Source organism: Marmota monax, unplaced genomic scaffold, assembly GCF_021218885.2.
Source record: "Marmota monax isolate L192 unplaced genomic scaffold, Marmota_monax_Labrador192_F-V1.1 WCK01_AAM20220418_F8-fsc00208, whole genome shotgun sequence".
NCBI classification, from domain to species: Eukaryota; Metazoa; Chordata; class Mammalia; order Rodentia; family Sciuridae; genus Marmota; species Marmota monax.
Window position 1 is genome coordinate 425,102 of NW_026693914.1, and position 19,557 is coordinate 444,658.

The following is a 19,557-nucleotide window of genomic DNA, read 5'->3' on the forward strand; positions in this document are numbered from 1 at the left end:
TAAACTCTCACAAAATCTGGTAAAGAAAAGTAACCAGGCTGAGGCAGGAGGCTCTCAACTTCAAGGCCAGCCTCAGAGACTTAGCAAGGACCTGCTTCCAAATAAAAAACATGAAAGGCCGAGGATGTAGTTCGGTCATAGAGCACATGCCCCTGGGTTCAATTCCCAGCACCGAAAACAAAATAAAAAATAAAGTGACCTCATATCATATTAGAGTCCAATTACAAAACAAAATCAGCACAACTATCACCAAGCCCCATGACGGTTGTTGGCTTCCTGTCAAAGGAGGTGATAGAGCTTTGGTTGTCTTTTGGTCGTTGTTGTTGTTTTAAATAAAATTGTTGTAAGCAGACTACTACTAGCCTGTTACAATGAGCCAGTGGCCAGTTCATTGTGGATATGACAGGCTATCCTTTAAAATAAAAGGTTACTGTAATCAGGATACGTGTGTATGGACATCATCATCTAAACTCAAGGACTCCCAAGCTGGTTTTGTGAAAATGCCCTTCTATTCAGGCAGGTACCTTTTCCCCATTATAAGCAAACCCTGTAGATTGTTTTGCCCAAGGATTCTCGATTTCCTAGAAGAGGCTTGTGTTTGTGGGTTTGATACCTTGTGCTGGGAGGGACCCAGGGCCTCTGTATATGAGGTAAGAGCTCCATCACAGAGCTACCTCCGGGCCCAGCATGTGTTCTTCTTCCTGGAGGGAATAGTTACTGCACTGAACAGTAGGTGGAAAGAAGTAGTGGTCATAAAAACAGCCTGTGGAGAAAAAAGATGTGGCCCAGAGATGGAAGGAAGGAGCATTTGTGGTGTTCCTTGCTAATGAGGGAGGCGGTCTTCTTTGGGAATGTCCACGTGGTTTAAAATGTCTGTTCTCTGTCATGATTTATCAGTGAGGATTCAGTTGGGTGGGGTCTTGTGAGCTATGTCCATTCTCTAGCTGTGGGTTTTCCCACAGCTTGCCAGATTTGGGGAATTTGTCAGGAAGGGTATGAGACAGCATATTTTTAAGATTCCTGGGGTACACATTTCTTCAGGAGATGTCATCAGAAATACTTCCTGTCTTCAAGCACACAGGAACTTTGCTTTCCTCTGAACACAAGTAAGCAAATGCCAGAAGGACTGAAATCTCACCTCTTCTCAACCTGCCAGTATGATTCCCCCCCCCAACATTATCTCTTCATGTATAATCACAAATGCTAAAAGTGCCCAAACCGCTATTTGAAGAATTCTATCCAAACACAAAAACACTGTCATTATATGAGTAAATAGCTCTTATTTACTTATTTGTTTTGACTGGTTTATGTTTGCTGTATTTGGGGGATGAATGTATAAGTAAGAGTGGTTAAATGCACTCTTCTATTGTTCCTTGAAAACACAAGGTTTTAGAAAAAAATATATTTTATGTTTTATTATTTTTTATTTTATTTTTTTACCTGACATGATAATTGTGCATATTTTATAGGGTGCAGTGTGATAACTCAATATGGTTACATATTGAATAATGACCTAATTAGGGTAAATAGCATTTCCATCCCCTTAAATGTTTATCATTTCTTTTAGTTAAAAACCTAGAACCTCCTTCCCCTCCTCTGGCTCTTATTTGATTCATCAGCTTGCCCTCTAGAAGCAAAATAGTAAGTTCCTTTACGTATCTTTCTTTCCTCCAATAACTGGACACATGCAAATGAAAAAGAAAGGTTTTATGAAGTCAATTGATTGGCAAACAGATATAACACATGTGAATTGTTTATTATGTCACATGTCTGGGAGATTTTAAAAAATCTTTCTGAATTCCTATATAATTTTCCTATTTATTCCATGAAGTATATAGAATATTTGCTTCCATTACTGCTATTTGTGGATCCTGTTTGTCTACCCTAACAGATGATAAATGTCTCAAGAGCAGGGATTAGTCTTTTCACTCTCTAGAACCCCTAGAGCACTATCTATGAAATGAATGAGGGAAAATTTGTCTAAACAGCAAATAAACTGAGCCACAGAGACTGAGTGCAGTTTTTCTTAAATTGAAAAGTAAGCTTATGTCACTGGAAAGGTATTTCAAAATACATATCGATTTCTTTGATCCAATCATTTGTTCAAAATATCTATGTTAAAAAAATAACCACAGTTGCAATCAAAAAGATTCTCACCCTAGAATTACTTAAAACATTATTTCAAAGAAAGTACCCAAAATGCAAGTAGAGGAATATGTAAAATAGTATACAGACACCAAAGAGGAGTTTTAAAATGATTTTCAAATGCAATGGAAAATACTCGAGATATACAGTTATATTAAAATCAGCAATATATATTATATATATATATTAAGGTTTCAGAATATAATTGGTTATATGCTTTTCAAAAGAGTTCTTGCTATTGAAAGAGATATATTTATGGATTAAATATAATGATCTAATTGCTGGGATTTGCTTTAAATTACAAGGTGAAGAAGAGGTTGGATTTATGGGTGAATAAGAGTTGCCATGAGTTGATAATTAACTGAATGATGGGTACATTAGGGACTATTCTGTCATCCTGTATATTTCACATATGTTTAGAGTTTCATAATAGAAAGATTTTGAAGACCCTGTGTATGTTCAATGACGTCAGTGAGTCAGATACCTCCCATCTGTGGTGTCACTCCTCACCCATGACTATCCGTCCTCATCCCCTGCTGCTCTGTCTGTGGAAGGTGAACTACAAGGCTAGTTTTCTGAGCATGGAACTGTGAAATCCACCTCCCCATGCTCAGAAAGGTGCCACTCTTGGTTTATTGGTCTTGTCACCTTCTTGAAATCCATAACAATTTTTGAATCGATGCCCAACATTTTCATTCTGCACTAGGCCCTACAATTTATGTAGGTATGTGCAGGGAAGAATTAGCTTTGTACAAAGCAAGATTTGTCCCTTTGCCCCCAGCTCTTGGGAGGTAACCTTTAAGGCTTTGGAATGTGCTGTCTGCTGAGAGTGTCTTTGTTTGTGGGAGTGTTTGGATCATGCCAGATGTCTATGGTAATAGTGTTATTTATGATGGGCCCTTGGGCCATACAGTACAGAGACAGGTCAATCCACGGGCAGTGCCCAAATCTGTATGAAACCCCTTTAATAGGAACTCTGGACACCAAGGCTCAGGTGAACTTCCCTGGTTGGCAAAACTCTCTAAATACTGTCAGACATTATTATCAGGAGAAAAAGTGCCATGGCAGGACTCCACTGGAAGAGGACAACTGGAAGCTCTCAACCACACCTCTCCTGGACCCTGTCTTAAGTGCCCCTTCCCCTGCTGATTTTGACCTGCATGTTCCCAGTGTAACAAACCATGGCCGTAAGTATAACGGCTCTGCTGAGATCTGCAAGAACTTTCAACAAAATCCTGAAATCAGAGGTCACTGCAAGGACTTCTCAAACTCACAGAGTGCCCTACGCGGCTCCATATCCTCCCGCTTCCTCTTAGTTTCCCTCAGTGCAGTGGGGAAAGATGGAGAAGAGAGAGCAAGGTGTTTGTGGTCAGGATTCCCTCCCGTGAGAGGGCTTCCTAAGCTGGGTTTCTCTGCAGGTCAGAGGGCTCAGTGCTTCTCAAAGACCATCCTGCTCAGTAAAACTTTTCTCTCCCCTGTCGACTCCTCCCTTTATCTCTTTGGTGACAACTCTTACTACTATCAAGCCTTGGGTTTTGCCTTGCGAATCCCCTACCTTTAGCCACACCTCGGTAATGAGTTCCTTCTTTCTCCTTTAGTGGTAAGTGTGTGTTCTGTGTCTCTCCAGGACCGTGATGGATACAAAAGTAAGGGCAAGAATTTTGAGAGGGGAGTGGGGGGAGAAAAAAGAAAATGGAAGCAATGATTTTTTTTTATTTGGTAGCTTTCTGTTGTACTTACTTACATTTTGCACTAAAAGGATTCATACCTTTGTTTGCAAGAAAAATATTATGGAAAATGTGGTAATGCTTTCAGACAGCAAGCAATTGCACTCTCAGACATCTTCCTCTGTGTTTTGGTCCTTTCTTCACGTGACCAGCTCTACTGAGGGCAAGAATCCCTGAACCCGCCCTTTGCTCCCCACCACCAGGCATGGGTGATTTTGGCCGCTGGACCTTCCTCCCCTCTCATTCTGTGAATGAAGCGCCCTTAGAGCTGCTGAGTGACAGCAGCCACTGGTGCTGCACTTCTTGTTTTGATTGTACTTTGAGTCCCCACCTGTGTTGAGTGACTTCTGAGAGGAGCGGATTGGTCCCATCCTGCCTCAGGCCTGGTCCTCCTCAAACTCTCCAAGTGCAGTGGGGAAAGTGGCAGAAGCCAGAGGAAGGCAAAGGGAGAGCAGTAAGTGGGAAGGCCAGCGCAATCATCTTGTTGTCATAAATGCCCCGGAGAAAGATGATCATATCCCCATTACTAAAGGCAGTTTGATTTTTTTTTTAATTTACCTTTTTAAAAATAATTATTTTTTAAAAAACTCTTATAGATATGATTTAAACTCTATAGGTTCTTTTAGTTGCACTGTTTGTACTGTACATATCCCAATTTCTGGGATTACCTGGAAGGATTAGGCAGTAGGCAAAGAGTATACAATATTTAATAATACATAATTTCTTATAGAATAATGAGGTACTTAAGTGCTTTGTCTGATGGTTTTTATAGATAACTTTATACCACAGAGTAGAGATGGGTAGATGTGAGTGTCCTGAATGGATCTGGGTTTAAGGGAAAGAAGGAAACTGAAACTTATTAGACACTAATAACACCTATGTGCAGTATAATTCACGTTTTACAGATCTCACCTTATCAAACAGCATGGTGCCGTTGGTATTTTTATTTCCCTTTTATACACAAGGAACTTGCCCAAACTTTATAGCTTATAACTGATTTGGATCTTCATACTTTTTTAAAAAAATAATTTTTAAAGTATTTTTATAGAAAATTGCTATGTTAATAATATCAGTTCATCTCTCAAGTAAATAACTTTTGTTCAAATTGAGGACCCAAAGATGATTTTATTAAAGGAAACGATTGTGCTAACTATTTTAAGGAATATTAATATCAGCAAGGAGAATTTCCAGATATTGAGAGAAGGGGCCTCTTCCTATAAGAAGCCAAATGTTTCAAGGTAAGACAATAAAACATCAAAAGCAATCGGAGTTCTGCTGTTGCAAGAAGGATCCAGTAGCAATCTTTCCATGTGTGAACTAGCCACGTCTCCCAGTATGACTAGACTAAAATACACCTAGCACCCATCAAGCCTCTTGTTTATTCTTCATAACCCACAGTAGAATCTCAACTTGTTATTGGCACCCAAGTTCATCTTCTATGACACTGAGATAGATTCCCAGGTTTAAAAAAATAAGGGTGATTGTGCCTGGACAAGTTCAGGTCCGGGTTCATGTCCCAGAGCTGTGAGATGGCACGGGTGATGATTTCCTCACCCACTGGTCTCGCCTTGGGAAGCCTGTTTCGCTTAAGTAATGTGGATTCAGTCTTGATGGATGAATCAAAGATGAACTACCTGAGGGTTGTTTTTTGTTTTTTGTTTTTTTTTTTTTTTGGTTTTTCCTCATCTCCTGAAGATGCTCTAGGGTTGGAGAGTTGTTCTCTCCTCCCTTTGAAGCCACAGGTTACTGACCTGATGAATTCTAACTTCAATCACTCAACCCAGGCAATACCTAGCAGGAGATAAGAGGTTGATTCTATGGAAAAATAGATCTGTTGTCTCTGGGACTGACTCTGGACAGAGAGGACAAGAAGACCAAAGAGGACCTGTGAAGTTTGTGTCCCAGCCAAGCAGCCCCACTATCACCCCAAGTAAATAACTACAGAATCTCCAAAGGAAACCTCCCAGCTCTCCTGGAGCTGACCCTGGTCATGCACCTGACCATATCACCAGCAGATTGCTTCAGATCCCCTTTGTCCCATTAGTACACCTGTCCCCAAGGATCTGTGTGCTTTTGCTTCTAAGGGCAGGTGCCTGAGACTCCTTGGAGGACACTCCTTGCTACTGGAGCCTCTTCAACCTGCATGCCATAGACAGAACTAGAAGTGTCTGCTCAGGTGACATTTAGCCAGTGACTGATTCAAGAGGAGGTGAGAAGGTCCAGTGTGCATTCCTCATGGAGGGTTTCCCTGTAAGAGGACAGGAACTGGCTAGTGCCTGGCATCTCAGTCTTGCTTGGTGTTGGTCTTATCCTCATCTACCAGGCTGACCCCATTCCCTGAGAGGTCACTAGGGTGACTGCTTAATAGATCACAATCATAAGAATCCCTTTCAGATCCTGTTTCTTGGGAAACTGAACTGTGATGGCGCCCAATCACTATGCAAAATGCACCAAACACACACACCTTCACATCCGTCACCCAGCATCTCAGCCCTAAATATGAATGTCCACCCAGGGATCACCAGACGTCCTCTGAAAAAGCTTCCAAGATGAAACTTGGAGACCAAAAAACCCAATCAATATGAAAATCAGGGAACAAAAACAACCACCACCAAAGAGTCAGAAGGCCAGAGTCAATGTCAATATTTACATTGGCTTGTTTACATTGTTTTTACCATTACTAAGGGTTGTCATCATCCCTACCTGGGAAACATTAGAAATGAAAATTCTCATGTCCATCCCAGACCTATGGAGTCAGAGACTATGGAGCCTCTGTATAGAACCCAGAAATCTGAGTTTTAATAAGGCCTGCTGGTGGCTCTCATGTATAGAAGAGTTGACAACATACCAGAAACGTGTAATGATAAAAAAAAAAAAAAGTTTGTGATGTGATTTATAAGAGGAAGGCAGAGGAAAGAGTCCCCAGGGAGGATGGAGCAGGAGAAATCTAATTTAGCATAAGTAGAAGTCAACAGACTAATAACTAGCATTGTAGTATCAACAAATAGCCAATCACTCATTTGGTGAATAGATAAGAATTGAGTACTTTGGTGGTGGGTGTGGTTCTAGAACCCGATGATACAATCATATGCAAGAAAAAAATCACTGTGGTCATGAACTTCACGTTCTAGGAACATAAGAAACACATGAGACATTGTTGTGGCGGGATGGTGCATCTCCTATGAGCAGCCATTGGGCATTTTCTAGCTTGGATCGATTGTGAATAGAGTATTTTGGGGTGCACGGAGCACATGCATTCTTTGGTCTTAGAGAAGATGTATCTAAGAGTGGAACTGTTGGGTTATGAGTAGGTGTTTGTTTAACTTTATTAGAAATTGCCAAAGTGTTTTCCAAGGTGGTTGAGCCATTTTGTACTCCCACGAGTAATAAGGAGAGTTCTAGTCACTCTACTTCTTTGACAATAGTCGGTATTGTCCATTGCTTAAATTTAGCCATTTGGGTGGGTGTGTGGTAGAACCTCTTTGTGGTTTTAATTTTAATTTCCTTGATGACTAATGATGTAGAGCACTTTTTTTTTTCATAGGCTTATGGGCTATCAGATGTCTTCTTTTGAGAAGTGCTTACTCAAGTCTTTTTCCTATATTTTAATTGGGTTGCATGTCTTTTATTGAGTAGTAAAAGTTCATCCTCTTCTGGATATGAGTCCTTTGTCAAACCACGTTGTGGTCAGTGATTCCCAAAGATCCTCAGTTCTTGTGTTCACACCCTGTGTAGACAGTCCCTGCGGGACCTGTAGCTAGTATCTAGTCCTCAGAGGCAAAGTGGCAAGATGTCACTTTTCCTGGATTTGGATGATAACATCATCACTTATGTCTTGCTGTAGACTTTCTTGCCTTATTGGCTTGAAATCTTAACTACAGTAGGGAGAGAGACCTAAAGCAGAAAGTACAGCTAAACCACACTCAAACCATGGAGAATTATGAGATTATAAAGGTACCTTATTTTAAGATACTAAATCTGTTGTAATTTATTACATAGCAGTACATATACATATCTAATGGAAATATTTTTTCTAAGTTATGAATTTCCATAGTGGTGGGCATGCAGCAGTATTTAAGAGTAGTTTTATTTTGCATTTCCTTAATGATGATTTTGATACATGTTGTGTTATGGATATCTTTGGTGGGAAGTATTTGTTGAAACGTGTTGTCCAGATTTGATTTGATTTTTAATTTTTTGAATCTCATTAAAATGCTGAGGTTGGCCTAGAACTTATGATCCTCCTGTTTCACTCTCACAAGTCTCTGGGATTGCAGAAGTTCTCCACTAATAATTTGATTGCTTATCTTTTATTATTATTAAGTCATAGGATTTTTTTTTAAAAAAATTAGTTATAGATGGACATAATATCTTTCTGTTGTTTATTTACTTTTATGTGGTGCTGAGGATCATGTTCAAGGCAAGTGCTCTACCACTGAGCCACAACCCCAGCCCAAGTCATAGGATTTTTAAAAATAAATTCTGGCCATTATAAATCCATAAATATATTTTCTCCCCGAAGAATGACTGTTTTTTTTTTTTTTTTACTTTTTTTGAAGTTTTCTTTTGGTAAAATTTATAGAATAAATTTTGACAAGTTCTAGATAATCAAGAGTAAGGTGAGGGAGAGGAGCTTGGAGGACATTGTAATACTACCAGTGAGAGACGGGAGGGTGGCCTGGAGGCAGGAGGGCATTGTGAGGGATGCTCCTCTTTTGATAATATCTCAAAGGGAAAGTGTCCAGGATTTGGCTGTAGGGTGAAAGGAAATAAAGAAATGTCAAGAATGACTCCAAAATTCTTGACTACTATAGGTGAGAGTCTGGACCTTCTCCCCGTGGGAACTACTGGTGACTTCCCTTCAAGCCAAGGCATTTACCACAGTCTCTCCTGCTCTCTGTCACTTTGGAAAATGTAGCCCACTATCAGTTGCCATTTTCATCATGTTTACACCATGCTTAACTAGGTGCCTCATTTACATTTCCACCTGACTCCGGGAGATCTTTGATTTTGCAATTACAGAAACAGACAAATGTCCCCTAAGGTTGGAGTTAAAAGGCAAATTCTCCGGCCAGAACAATATTGCAAGGTGTGGAAAAGACCAAATTAAACACAGTAATATGAAGTAAGAAATATTTAGCCCCTCTTTTCTATGTCTGGAAGGTGTCTGCTGCCACCTTTAACTTGGTTCTGATTTGCTTCTACCCCTCCATGGACTAGACCTTAGTCTGTATTTCTGTGCCAGAAATTTGGCATTGCCTTTGCCAATCTCCCTTTCTTCCTGACTACCACAGCTACTGGCCATGACCCTGTCTTTGAACTCTGTCAGGACTTGTCTACATTTCTTTTACGATTACAAACATTCTTTGGTATTTTTATCTGTTTTCTATTTTTCCCACCAAAATGCTAACTCCTCCAGAGGAGAAGACATGCTCCATCCACACCATGAACCTCATCTCCCTAAAAGGTGCTAAAGTGCTAACCAGAGTGTTGATTCTGGATTTTGATTCCTGAGGCTGTTGAGCTTCCTCCATGTTGGAAACAGAATTCTGAAATGAACTGAATACATGGTTTTAGACTGTAGAACTGTGTCAATGCAATATGACGCCTTGCACACAAGCACCTCTGAGAGAAAATTGTGCTCTGCCTCTTAATTTTCTGTAAGACTAAGGACAATTCGCTTCCTGTGTCCTGATTTCCTTCAGGGTTGGTAGAGTCTGTCAAAGTTTGTTGTCTGGGAGCATAAACTCCAGTAGATAAAGTGCTTAATCTTGATCTGGGCTAAGTAAGTACTAAATAAATATCAGGTCCTTTTCTTTTTCAACAGTTTTATTGAGATAACTTTATTTTTAGTAAAAGCACAGTATTAATGTAACCATCACCATAATCCAAACTTAAGACACTTATATTATCCTCCCACCCCTGAAAAAATAGATTCTTCCTGGGCTTTGGCAGTCAATTCTTATTCCCATTTTAAGCTACAGACAATCACTAATCTGCTTTTTTTCTGGATATTTCATATAAGGCTGTTATATAATGTGTAGTCCTTTGCACCTGCCTTTTTTCATTTGGCATGAGGATTTTAAGGTCCATATATGTTGCTGCATGCATCAGTGAGATGAGCAAAAGATTCGTTTTATTTTGTTTTTTAAAAAAAGAAAAATTTTCAGCCTTCAAGTGTTTAGTAGAAATTAGGCAAAGTCATTGGATCCAGTTAGCTGCATATTGAAATTGACGTCTGTACAAAACAGTTTTGGTTTTTCCTTCAGGAAGTGTCTTGTGCTCCTTTCAAATACATCCTGACACGCCAGATTTTCATGGATTATTTCAAAATATTGTAGTGTCCAATCACTAAATATCATGAGAACTAAATGACTGCAGAAGCCGGTTCCGGTAAATTCAGATCCACTTTAGATGGCACCCCTGTGTACAGCCTTATTTAAAGAAAGATTATTGAACTTTGCTGTGTATGGTGACAAGGGAGATCTTACCTAAAGTCAAATTTGATATAACATTGAATGAAGCATTTTGGAAAGTCATTCTGTCTTTAATCTCAAGGCAAGGAAAAAACAAAACAAAACAAACAAAATACCAAGTCTTACTCTGGGTAGTTTGGTGAAAAAAGAATTTCCCACATGACAAAGAGAAAAAGTTAACATGTTCCTGAGCACTGATAAGTCAGCAAAGGAGGAACATGTATAGCAGGAAAATTAGGCTCTTTTTTTCCCTTAAATATTGACCATTTTCTCAGAAATATGTGGCAGTGTAATGTTATCATTTTTAAACTGCTCCCACTGGCAATGTGGATATCTCTGTCATCTTGGAGATGTTTTGCAAATATTTCTTTCCTTGGCCAAGCCACAAATTCAATTTGTGCCCAGTTAAATCCTCATAAAATAGTGTCTTTGACAAATGATTGTTTTTTTCCTTCCCAGCCCAGGAAAATGCCAGACGGGGCTATTTTCACTTTTGGTGGGAAATGTTCCATTTAGACTGACGCACAATTACGTGGCAAATATCCTGATGTTCCTTTCTTGTCATTCAGCTCAAGTTCAGAGTTGTGTAAGTGACCTGATCATTATAATAAAAATAGCTAAAAATAGAATGTGAACATCTCTTTGTACTTCAAGCACGCTACTTAAATTGTCTCATTTATTTTTCATGCCAAGCCTAACTGTAGTGGGGGAAACTGAGACTAAGGAAAACTAAATAATTTATTTATAATCAGTAAGTGACAGTCTTACCCTTCATCATCCTAAGGCATCTTTAATTAGTATCAAATAATAATATTTTAATAAGACCTAACCACTTTAAAATATTGAAAACATTGTTATATATATTTGGGGGTTATAAGCACAAAAATAAGTGCTTCTATGATTTATAATTTAGAGAGTAATGATAGTTGACATTGTAATAATTCCCATGAAACCATATAGATTTTGTGGAGAAACACAAATTGCATAGGGTATTAATTTAAAAGATCTTGGACATCCAACATATATTTGCGTAATAAACAGATCCTTAAAATAGTCTATTTAGACACACACATATGTACAAAGACAATCAAAAAGGACTCCTGCGTTGTTTTGTAAAACCTTAGGCAGTCCCTAAGACAGAAAGTTTTGTAAAATGCCTGTGATAAAGCAAAGAATTGGAATGACTTTGAAAAGCAGTAACCCCAACTTATTGCCATGGTAATGGGGATGCATCTTGATTGGATGGTGAACAGCCCATGAGAAGGATGGGTGGGCTGCAGCTGTCCTGGACTCCCTAACCTACTTTTGAACCTCATCTCTCTTCACCCACAATTCATATCTCACACACTTCCTTAACCTCCTTGCTGATCTCTGCGCATACCAAAACAATCTGCCAGGTAATTTCTGGAGTCATCTGCAGTGGTTACCGCTATCTCCATACCCACCTTTCCTACCTCAATACATTTTTTAAAGGCTTCTTCTTTCCCACTCCATCTCATGCAAATGACTACATTTTCCTCTCAATAGCAAGGAAACCAAAACCAGGAGTTGAGGACGCCAGAATATAGCTTAAAGATTGGCTACTCTTAGTCTAGAACATGGATTAAAAAAAAAAAAAAACTATTTCTATAAAGATCCAGATGAATAATATTTTTGGCTATGTGGGCTGTGTCGTCTCTGTCACAGTTACTCAACATGTGAGCATGGTTGTGTTCCAATAACACTTTATGTGCAAACAAAGGCAGTCAGTGCACTTGGACCTATGGGCACAAGGTTTGCCAACCCCAGGTTTGAAATGATGCACCAGGTGATTCGGGTGCTGGGTTCTCAGTGGAATGTTTGTTTCACCTTCAGAGACACGCCAAAACCTAAGTGTGAGCATGCCAGGAGTGAGGTCCCCATGGCAGCTGCAGCTCCCCAGCCTGTCCTAAGTCAAGTTTAGGTATTGCCTGCTTGGATCTCTTCACCCAACCATGCCAGGCGATCAGATAGCATGACTATTTTTAGCATTCTCTCTGAATGTGTTTTTTAAACTGTGTGGGAAAAAATGCTCCGTTTCTGGCTGATAACTGCTGATGTCATGAAGAACAATGAGAGCAGTGTTATCCTTAACAGAGATCTCTTTGGGTCATTTTCAGGGGGACATTGTCTTGGTTATGTGGAGTGTGGAGTGGCCAGGCCGTGTCAGACTTCACACATAGGTTTGTTGGCACAGTGACATGTCTGTGGCTACTTGGTTTATGTTTTTAATGGTTGGGTGTACTCTACCACACAGTTCAGATTTTTAAAAATTAAAGGCTTGCCTTTGGTCATTTCAGAGGGTTTGTGTCATGGAAAGAGAGAATGAATGATTCAAATAGTAAACATATCCATCTTTGCAACAGACCTTCGCTTGGCACAGCATTGGACACAGCCTTCTTAGCGGGACTAATGATGGCCTAGGCTTCCACATGCGTACGTGACCCAATGTTAGAAAGACAACAGTGTATCCAGGGGCTGTATCAACAGTTTGCAGTGAGCAGGAGAGCAGTTCCGGAGGGGCTCTTGGCAGAGATCTGCACCTGAGCTTTTAGTGCAGCTCCTATTTCTAATCCTAAATCAGGCCCCCACACTCAGCCTCTCACTTTAATAAGCACTAAATCCACATGCTGGGTTTTAAAAGAAAGAAAAAAACCTACATTAACGTTAAAACTTCCCTGAAACCTACTCATGGGAATGGTGCACATATGGTGTTGTAATTTTTTTTTTTTTTGTCAAGACATCTGTAGAATTCAAGAAATCACTAAAATCTGTTAGATTCCAGAAACTTTTATAAACTGAACTCCAAAATAGATAAATTATTTTTATTAGATTCAATACTAGAAAATTCTAGCTGAAAGTAACTTTTCAAAGGAAGAATTTGGGTAATATGGAAGTTTGTATCTTGATGTCATAAAGCAAGTGCTGAGAAAATTAATTTCTAATGTGTGTGTGATTCAGTATAGTCACAAAAGCTCTGTGCGTGGATGATGGGCAGCAATGGTGGACCCACAAGTTCATTGACTGGGATCTTTCTCGGCACCATTTTGGGATGCTTGTGCTTGCTATTTGTGCAATGAATAGTTTTGAGTAACTTGCTGGATGCCAGGCATTGTCAAAGTATTTGGAATGCAGCTCTTCCCACACCAGCAGAACACCAACCAGCAGAAACATTAATTCCATAAACAAACATTTTAAGTGACAGATAACTCATGGACTACAACAGAATCTGGAAAACTTATTTAAGATCTTGGTTTTTACCTGGAGCCTGTACATGAAGTATGTGTCAGTCAAGATAATATCAAGCCAAGAGTGTTCCAGGCACCAAGAATGATATTGAGGCTTTAAAGAAGAGAGAGAGAGAGAGAGAGAGAGAGAGAGAGAGAGAGAGAGAGAGAGAGAGAGAGAGAGGAATATGTTTAGGGGAAGAAAATTTTGTCAGCATAGCAGAAGCACAGAAAATGAATGGAACAGAAGCAAACACTAATTTTGGAGGTGTGGATAAGTACTACTGGGGTTTGGATAGCACAATGAGGAATCAAGATTTCATTTGCATTATCCTTCACATCTCTACTTGCTGTGGCTTGAATAATGGTGTCTCCTGCAAAATGCATGCTGAAATTTAACTCCCAGTGCAACCGTGTGTGGTCTTTGGATGGTGGTGGGGCATTAAGGGTGAGGTCTTCACGGATAGGATTAAGGAACAGTTCACACGGGGTTCAGCCTTCTTAAGGTTTTACTTTTTGCCACAAGGGGACTCAGCTATAAAGCCCTCAACAGATAACAAAATCTGGTACCTGGCTCTTGGATTTGCCCATCTTTGGAGGTCTAAGAAATAAATTGTTATTGTTTATGAATTATTCAGTCTGCAGTATTTTGGTACACCAGTACACACAGACTAAGAAATCCTTAAAAAGTGCATTATTCAAAGAATGGTTTGGATAAAGACTCCTTTTTCCAGAGACATATTCTGTAAAAACGTGGTTACAATGGTGAAGTCAATTCTCAATTCACTAAGCACATCTTCTGTGTTCTGTAGAAATAAGTAGGTTATATTAGTAAATACTTTATCTCAGAGGAGATGGTATAAAGAAGGACAAATATTCTAAGAAAGAATAACAGATGCCCGGCTTTGAGAGCCATATGTGAAAACTTGCATATATTTTAAACATTTCATAGCAATAAACTCCTTTTTTAATCAGAAACTGACTAAAACTACTTTCTGAAGGAAATTTAATCAACTAAGCACAACAGAACAAGCCACCTCATTGGAGAAAATGTCTAGTCTAAAAAATTTTAAATAACATTGAGGTTGAGTTTTGTAATCCCAGCAGTTCAGAAGGCTGAGGCAGGAGGATTACAAATTCAAGTTCAGTCTCAGAAGCTTAGAAATGCCCTAAGCAACTTAAGACCATGTCTCAATAATAATAATAATAATAATAATAATAATAATAATAATTAAAAGATCTGGGGATGTGGCTCAGTTGCTAAGGGACCATGTTTTCAATCCCTGGCACCAAAGGAAAAAAATATGTATAATAATGATAATTGTTTTAGAATATAGCAGGAAAAAAGTTTTACTACTTTAACATAAATTCCTATTTTTTCATGTTTTACAAATTGTTTTAAAAATTTTGAACATCTCTACGGTGACAATCATCTCATTTTTGTATTTTTTTGTGACTTAGGCATTTTCCATATTTCATATCATTATATCCCTATATCATTCTCATTGATAATGACAGCAAACATTCTACCTCAAAGAAATGACTTGTGACTTAATTCTGATTTTGTGTCAGCGTTGGATGATTGAGAAAGCTGTTTACAGAGAAGAAGATTTTCTTTATGAAGGCTTAATCTGGACTTGAATTAGTAAATTTAAGTAAAAAAAGAATAATTTCCATAAATTGTTGGAACAGTGTAAAGTACCTTCACCTCTAACATTTGGCTACGCCAAGGTGAACAGATTGAAATTTCAGCAATCTGGATATCTGCTCAAAACTTGTATTGTTTAAATTCTACTCATTTTTAAGTAGGCTTTATTTTTAGAGCAGTTTTAGGTTCACAGCAATTTTGAGAGGAAAGTATAGAGTTCCCAAATGCCCCTTCCCCTCCACATATCATGGCCCCCTGTGAACAACATGCCCCATGGGTATGGCATATTTGTTACAAACAATGAACCCAAACTGACACATTATCAGCACCCCAAGTCCATAGTTTACATTAGGGCTCCCTCTTGGTGTTGCACATTTTATGGGTTTGAGCAAAGGTATGATGATGTATATCCACCCTTAAGGGATCATAAGAAGAGTCTCACTGCCCTAAAAATTCCCCTCCGCTCTGCCTGTTCATCGCTCCTTCCATCCTAATGCTTGGCAAAAGTGAACCATTTTTTACAGTCTCCACAGTTTCGCTTCTCCCAGAATAGCATACAGTTGGAACCATATGTATGTACCCTTTCTCACTCGGCTTCCCTCACTTAATACTATGCACTGAAGTTTCCTCCATGTCTTTTCACACCTCCTCAGCTCATTTTTTTTTTATTTTAGCACTAAACAATATCCCATTGTGGGGATGTTCCACAGTTTATTTATCCTCCTTGGTTGCTTCCAGGTTGTGCCCATTGTGCTTCCAAGTGTGGAAGCAGATCTCCAACTTCCCAATCAGTCTTCAACTTGGTCGTATGCAAGTTTTGGCAAAATATGTAACCTTTCTCCTTGGCTTCTTTCACTTAGTAATATGCATTTAAGTTTCTTCCAGTTCTTCTAATGGCTTCCCGGTGCATTTCTTTTTAGCACTGAATAATATTCCATCATGTTTACATACCACAGTTTATCTACTCAGGTAATGGCACACATCTCATATGTTATATAATGCCCAACCCACTTGGGAAAATACCAAAGTGCATGCTTCCTGGATGATGTAGCAAGAGTATGTTTAGTTTTGCATGAAACTGCCAAGCTATTTTCCCAAGGGCCTGTACCATTCTGCATTCTCACTAGCAATGGATGACAGTTCCCATTGCCCCATATTTTTTGCCAGCATTTGGTATTTCAAATTATGGATTTTGTTTTAAAAAATAATTAAGACAAAGTTCTAGTTAATCAAGGTTTTGAAATGATTTCACCAGAGTTCTATTTAAACATTTTTGCATTCACCAAAATGTCTAAAATCATTGATTTAGATTTTAGACATTTTGGTGAATACAATGATAAGACTCCATTTCCTTTCACCCAGGAGAAACATCACTAATAGACTGTGAGCCTTTCCTTATTAACACTTTGATCAGGGAGTATGGATGAAAATAATGAAAAGAAAATGCAAAATGTGTGATTGACTTAGCACACATGGTTACTCCTCTCGCTCCCTTTCTCTGCCACTTATTTCCTATTAGCTGATGCATTCTAATGACATCACTATCAAGATCAATAGAAATGCTTTCCTTGCCCAATCCCCAAATCAGTCATCTGAATTCCTCTTAATGGACTTTGCGGGCTCCACTTGCCACACTTGCCTGTGACTTTGCTCATTGCATGGAACACATCTCATTCTATGGCCCTTGCTACTCCTTATGAAGTTCTCTGCATTGGAGTCAAAGGAACTTGGCCATAGAACTTATCCTCTTCACTAAATACCTTTTTTTTCTAAGTAATCTCCTCCAATCCCATGGATTTAAAAATCTTCTATATAGTGATGAGTTAGGAATTTATAGCTCGAGTCCTGAACCCTTCCTGAACTCCAGACTCATAAATCCAACTGTAAAATTTAGATTGCACAAAACCAAACAATTGATTCATAAATCTTCCTTTTCTCACACTCCCCATCCACAGCCTAAATGTAATATTCTTCAGTTTCATGCTTCTCAGAAAGTGGCACCCCTCTCTGTTCATTGGCTTCTGCTGGAAAGGTCAAAGTCACTCTTCAGTTCTCTTCAACAGTGAGTTCTTACAGCTCTGTCCTCAAATCATCCTAAATCTTCTACTCTTCACCATCTTCCTTCTAAGAAGTCTTCATGCCTCCCTGAAGCTGCTACTGTTGCCCCCCTAGTCTGACTCCTTCCTCTCTGACTTCTCTGTAGTGCAATCTACTCAGTGGCTGGAGTCACATAACATGATGGAAGTAATAGACTTTCCCTGCCTCAGTTTGGCTGAGACATCAACATTGGGTACCAAAATGAGTATGAGGTGAATTCTTCAGTGCTGTTTTTTCAGAACAAAACCTTAACTATCAGTCCAAGGGTTTTGGATCTTCCTTACTCATTGAGCAAGAGTCCAAAGAATTTGGGAAGAGTGGCTAGATGAACAGGTGTCTTTTTCTCCTGTCCAACAAAGTTTGCAAGAGGGCGATAAATGTTAGTAGAAGGAATTTGCATATATATTTCTAGATGATCAGGAGACTAGCAAAGGTGTCTTCAAAGTCACCAGGAATAGCAATGCAAAGGAAATAAGGAAACACAATAGTAGCTCAGGAGAGATCAGTTCCTGTTGAATTGAGTTATATGCCTAGAGAACGCAAAGGTCTCATGAGCAGGTTCCATTCACATACAATAACATGGAGAGACAGTGGTGAGTCAGGAGAAAGAAGCCCCATTTTGACTCCTTTGCAATGCAGGCCGGCTTCCCTTCTAGTGTCAGCCTGACTAGGAGAAGAAAGATGAAATCCAAGTCAAACTCAAGACTGGGATTATTACACAACATGGGACATCCTCCACAGCTGAAATATGGTTGGCAATTTAAAGTAATCAAACTGCTGTCTATTAGTTAATAGAGAAATGGTGAACCTGCCTGAGTTTTTATCCAGGAGCTAGAAAAGATTATTCCCACTAAATAGATTTTAAAGAGATGGTAGGAATGTAATATAAAGGCATTGGATTTTGTTACTGGTCACACTTGTTCAAAAGTCCAGTGAGGTGATCTCTAAAATATGAATCACACTATGTTTTTCTATAATTCCCTCCAATACTTTCCATTAGAATAATATCCAAAAAAATCTGTGAATACCTCAGAACCTTCAGTTTCACAGTATTGTGTGCCTATTGATGCCCTCCATCCATCCCCTACTGATTTGCCCTTTGCTAACTATTCCACACACAATGGCTGGTCTCCTTTCTGTTTCTCGAACATGTCTAGCTTGTCCTTCTTAAAAGACATTTCCCTTGCTTTTCTTCAACTCTGGTTTCTTCTTCCTTTAGATAGTTACAAAACTGACACCCCATTTCTTCAGGAGTACTTAAGACTTATTTTTCACAGAATTTTCCTAGATCACATTATCTGATTGTTCCCCTCCCAGCATTTTTCCATTGGACCATGACCCTTTCTGGTGTCTTTCCACACATTACCTTATACAGGCTTGCCTGCTTTCTTCCCTGGTTACCTGTGTCTTTACCTGATTACCCACTCACGGGTCTTGCCTTACTCTTCACTGTGGTCCCAGAGCCTGAGAGAATATCTGGGACACAGCAGATTCTCAATAACTCTCTTTGAAAATATAAATGAGTCAATATTGAGAACTGAATAATAAGACTGATCTCTTAAATACAGGGTATAGTAAAGTGTCTGTGCTTATCCCCACCACCTGTCATGACCTCAATGGAACCTCCCTCAGAGGAGGTTAGAGTTGAAGCTTCAGCCCACCGTGCCTCAGGATAGGGGTGTATTGGGAGATGGACCCTGTAAAGATAAGATCAAGTTTAAATGCCACCATTAGTGTGGGCTTTCATCCAATCTGATCCTGTTCTTATGAGAAGAGAAGACAAACACAGCACCGATGTGTGCACAGAGGGTTGGTCATGTGCACAGGCACAAAGGGCAGCTGCCTGGAAACCAAGGAGCAAGGCTTGGGACAGTTTCTTCCTCTGTGACCCTCAGAAGATGCAGGTCTCCACATCCACAGCTGTCAACATTAACTGCTGCCTTTAAACCACATAGTCTGTGGGGTTTGTAATTGTGGGTCCCACAAACTGACCCCCTTCCCTTCCTTCAGCTCAACATTACATTTCCACAGGGGTGGACATCTAAAGAAATCAATAATCAATGGCTTCATCATGGCAATCCTGATGATGGCTCTACGAGATTCATGGATCTCTTACCAAATTGGAAAAAAAATGAGCTTTTACTGGCTACAAAGGATTAACAAGGTGACTTCTTAGAAACTATTTTATTGTGATAAAATATATGTAACATAAAATTATA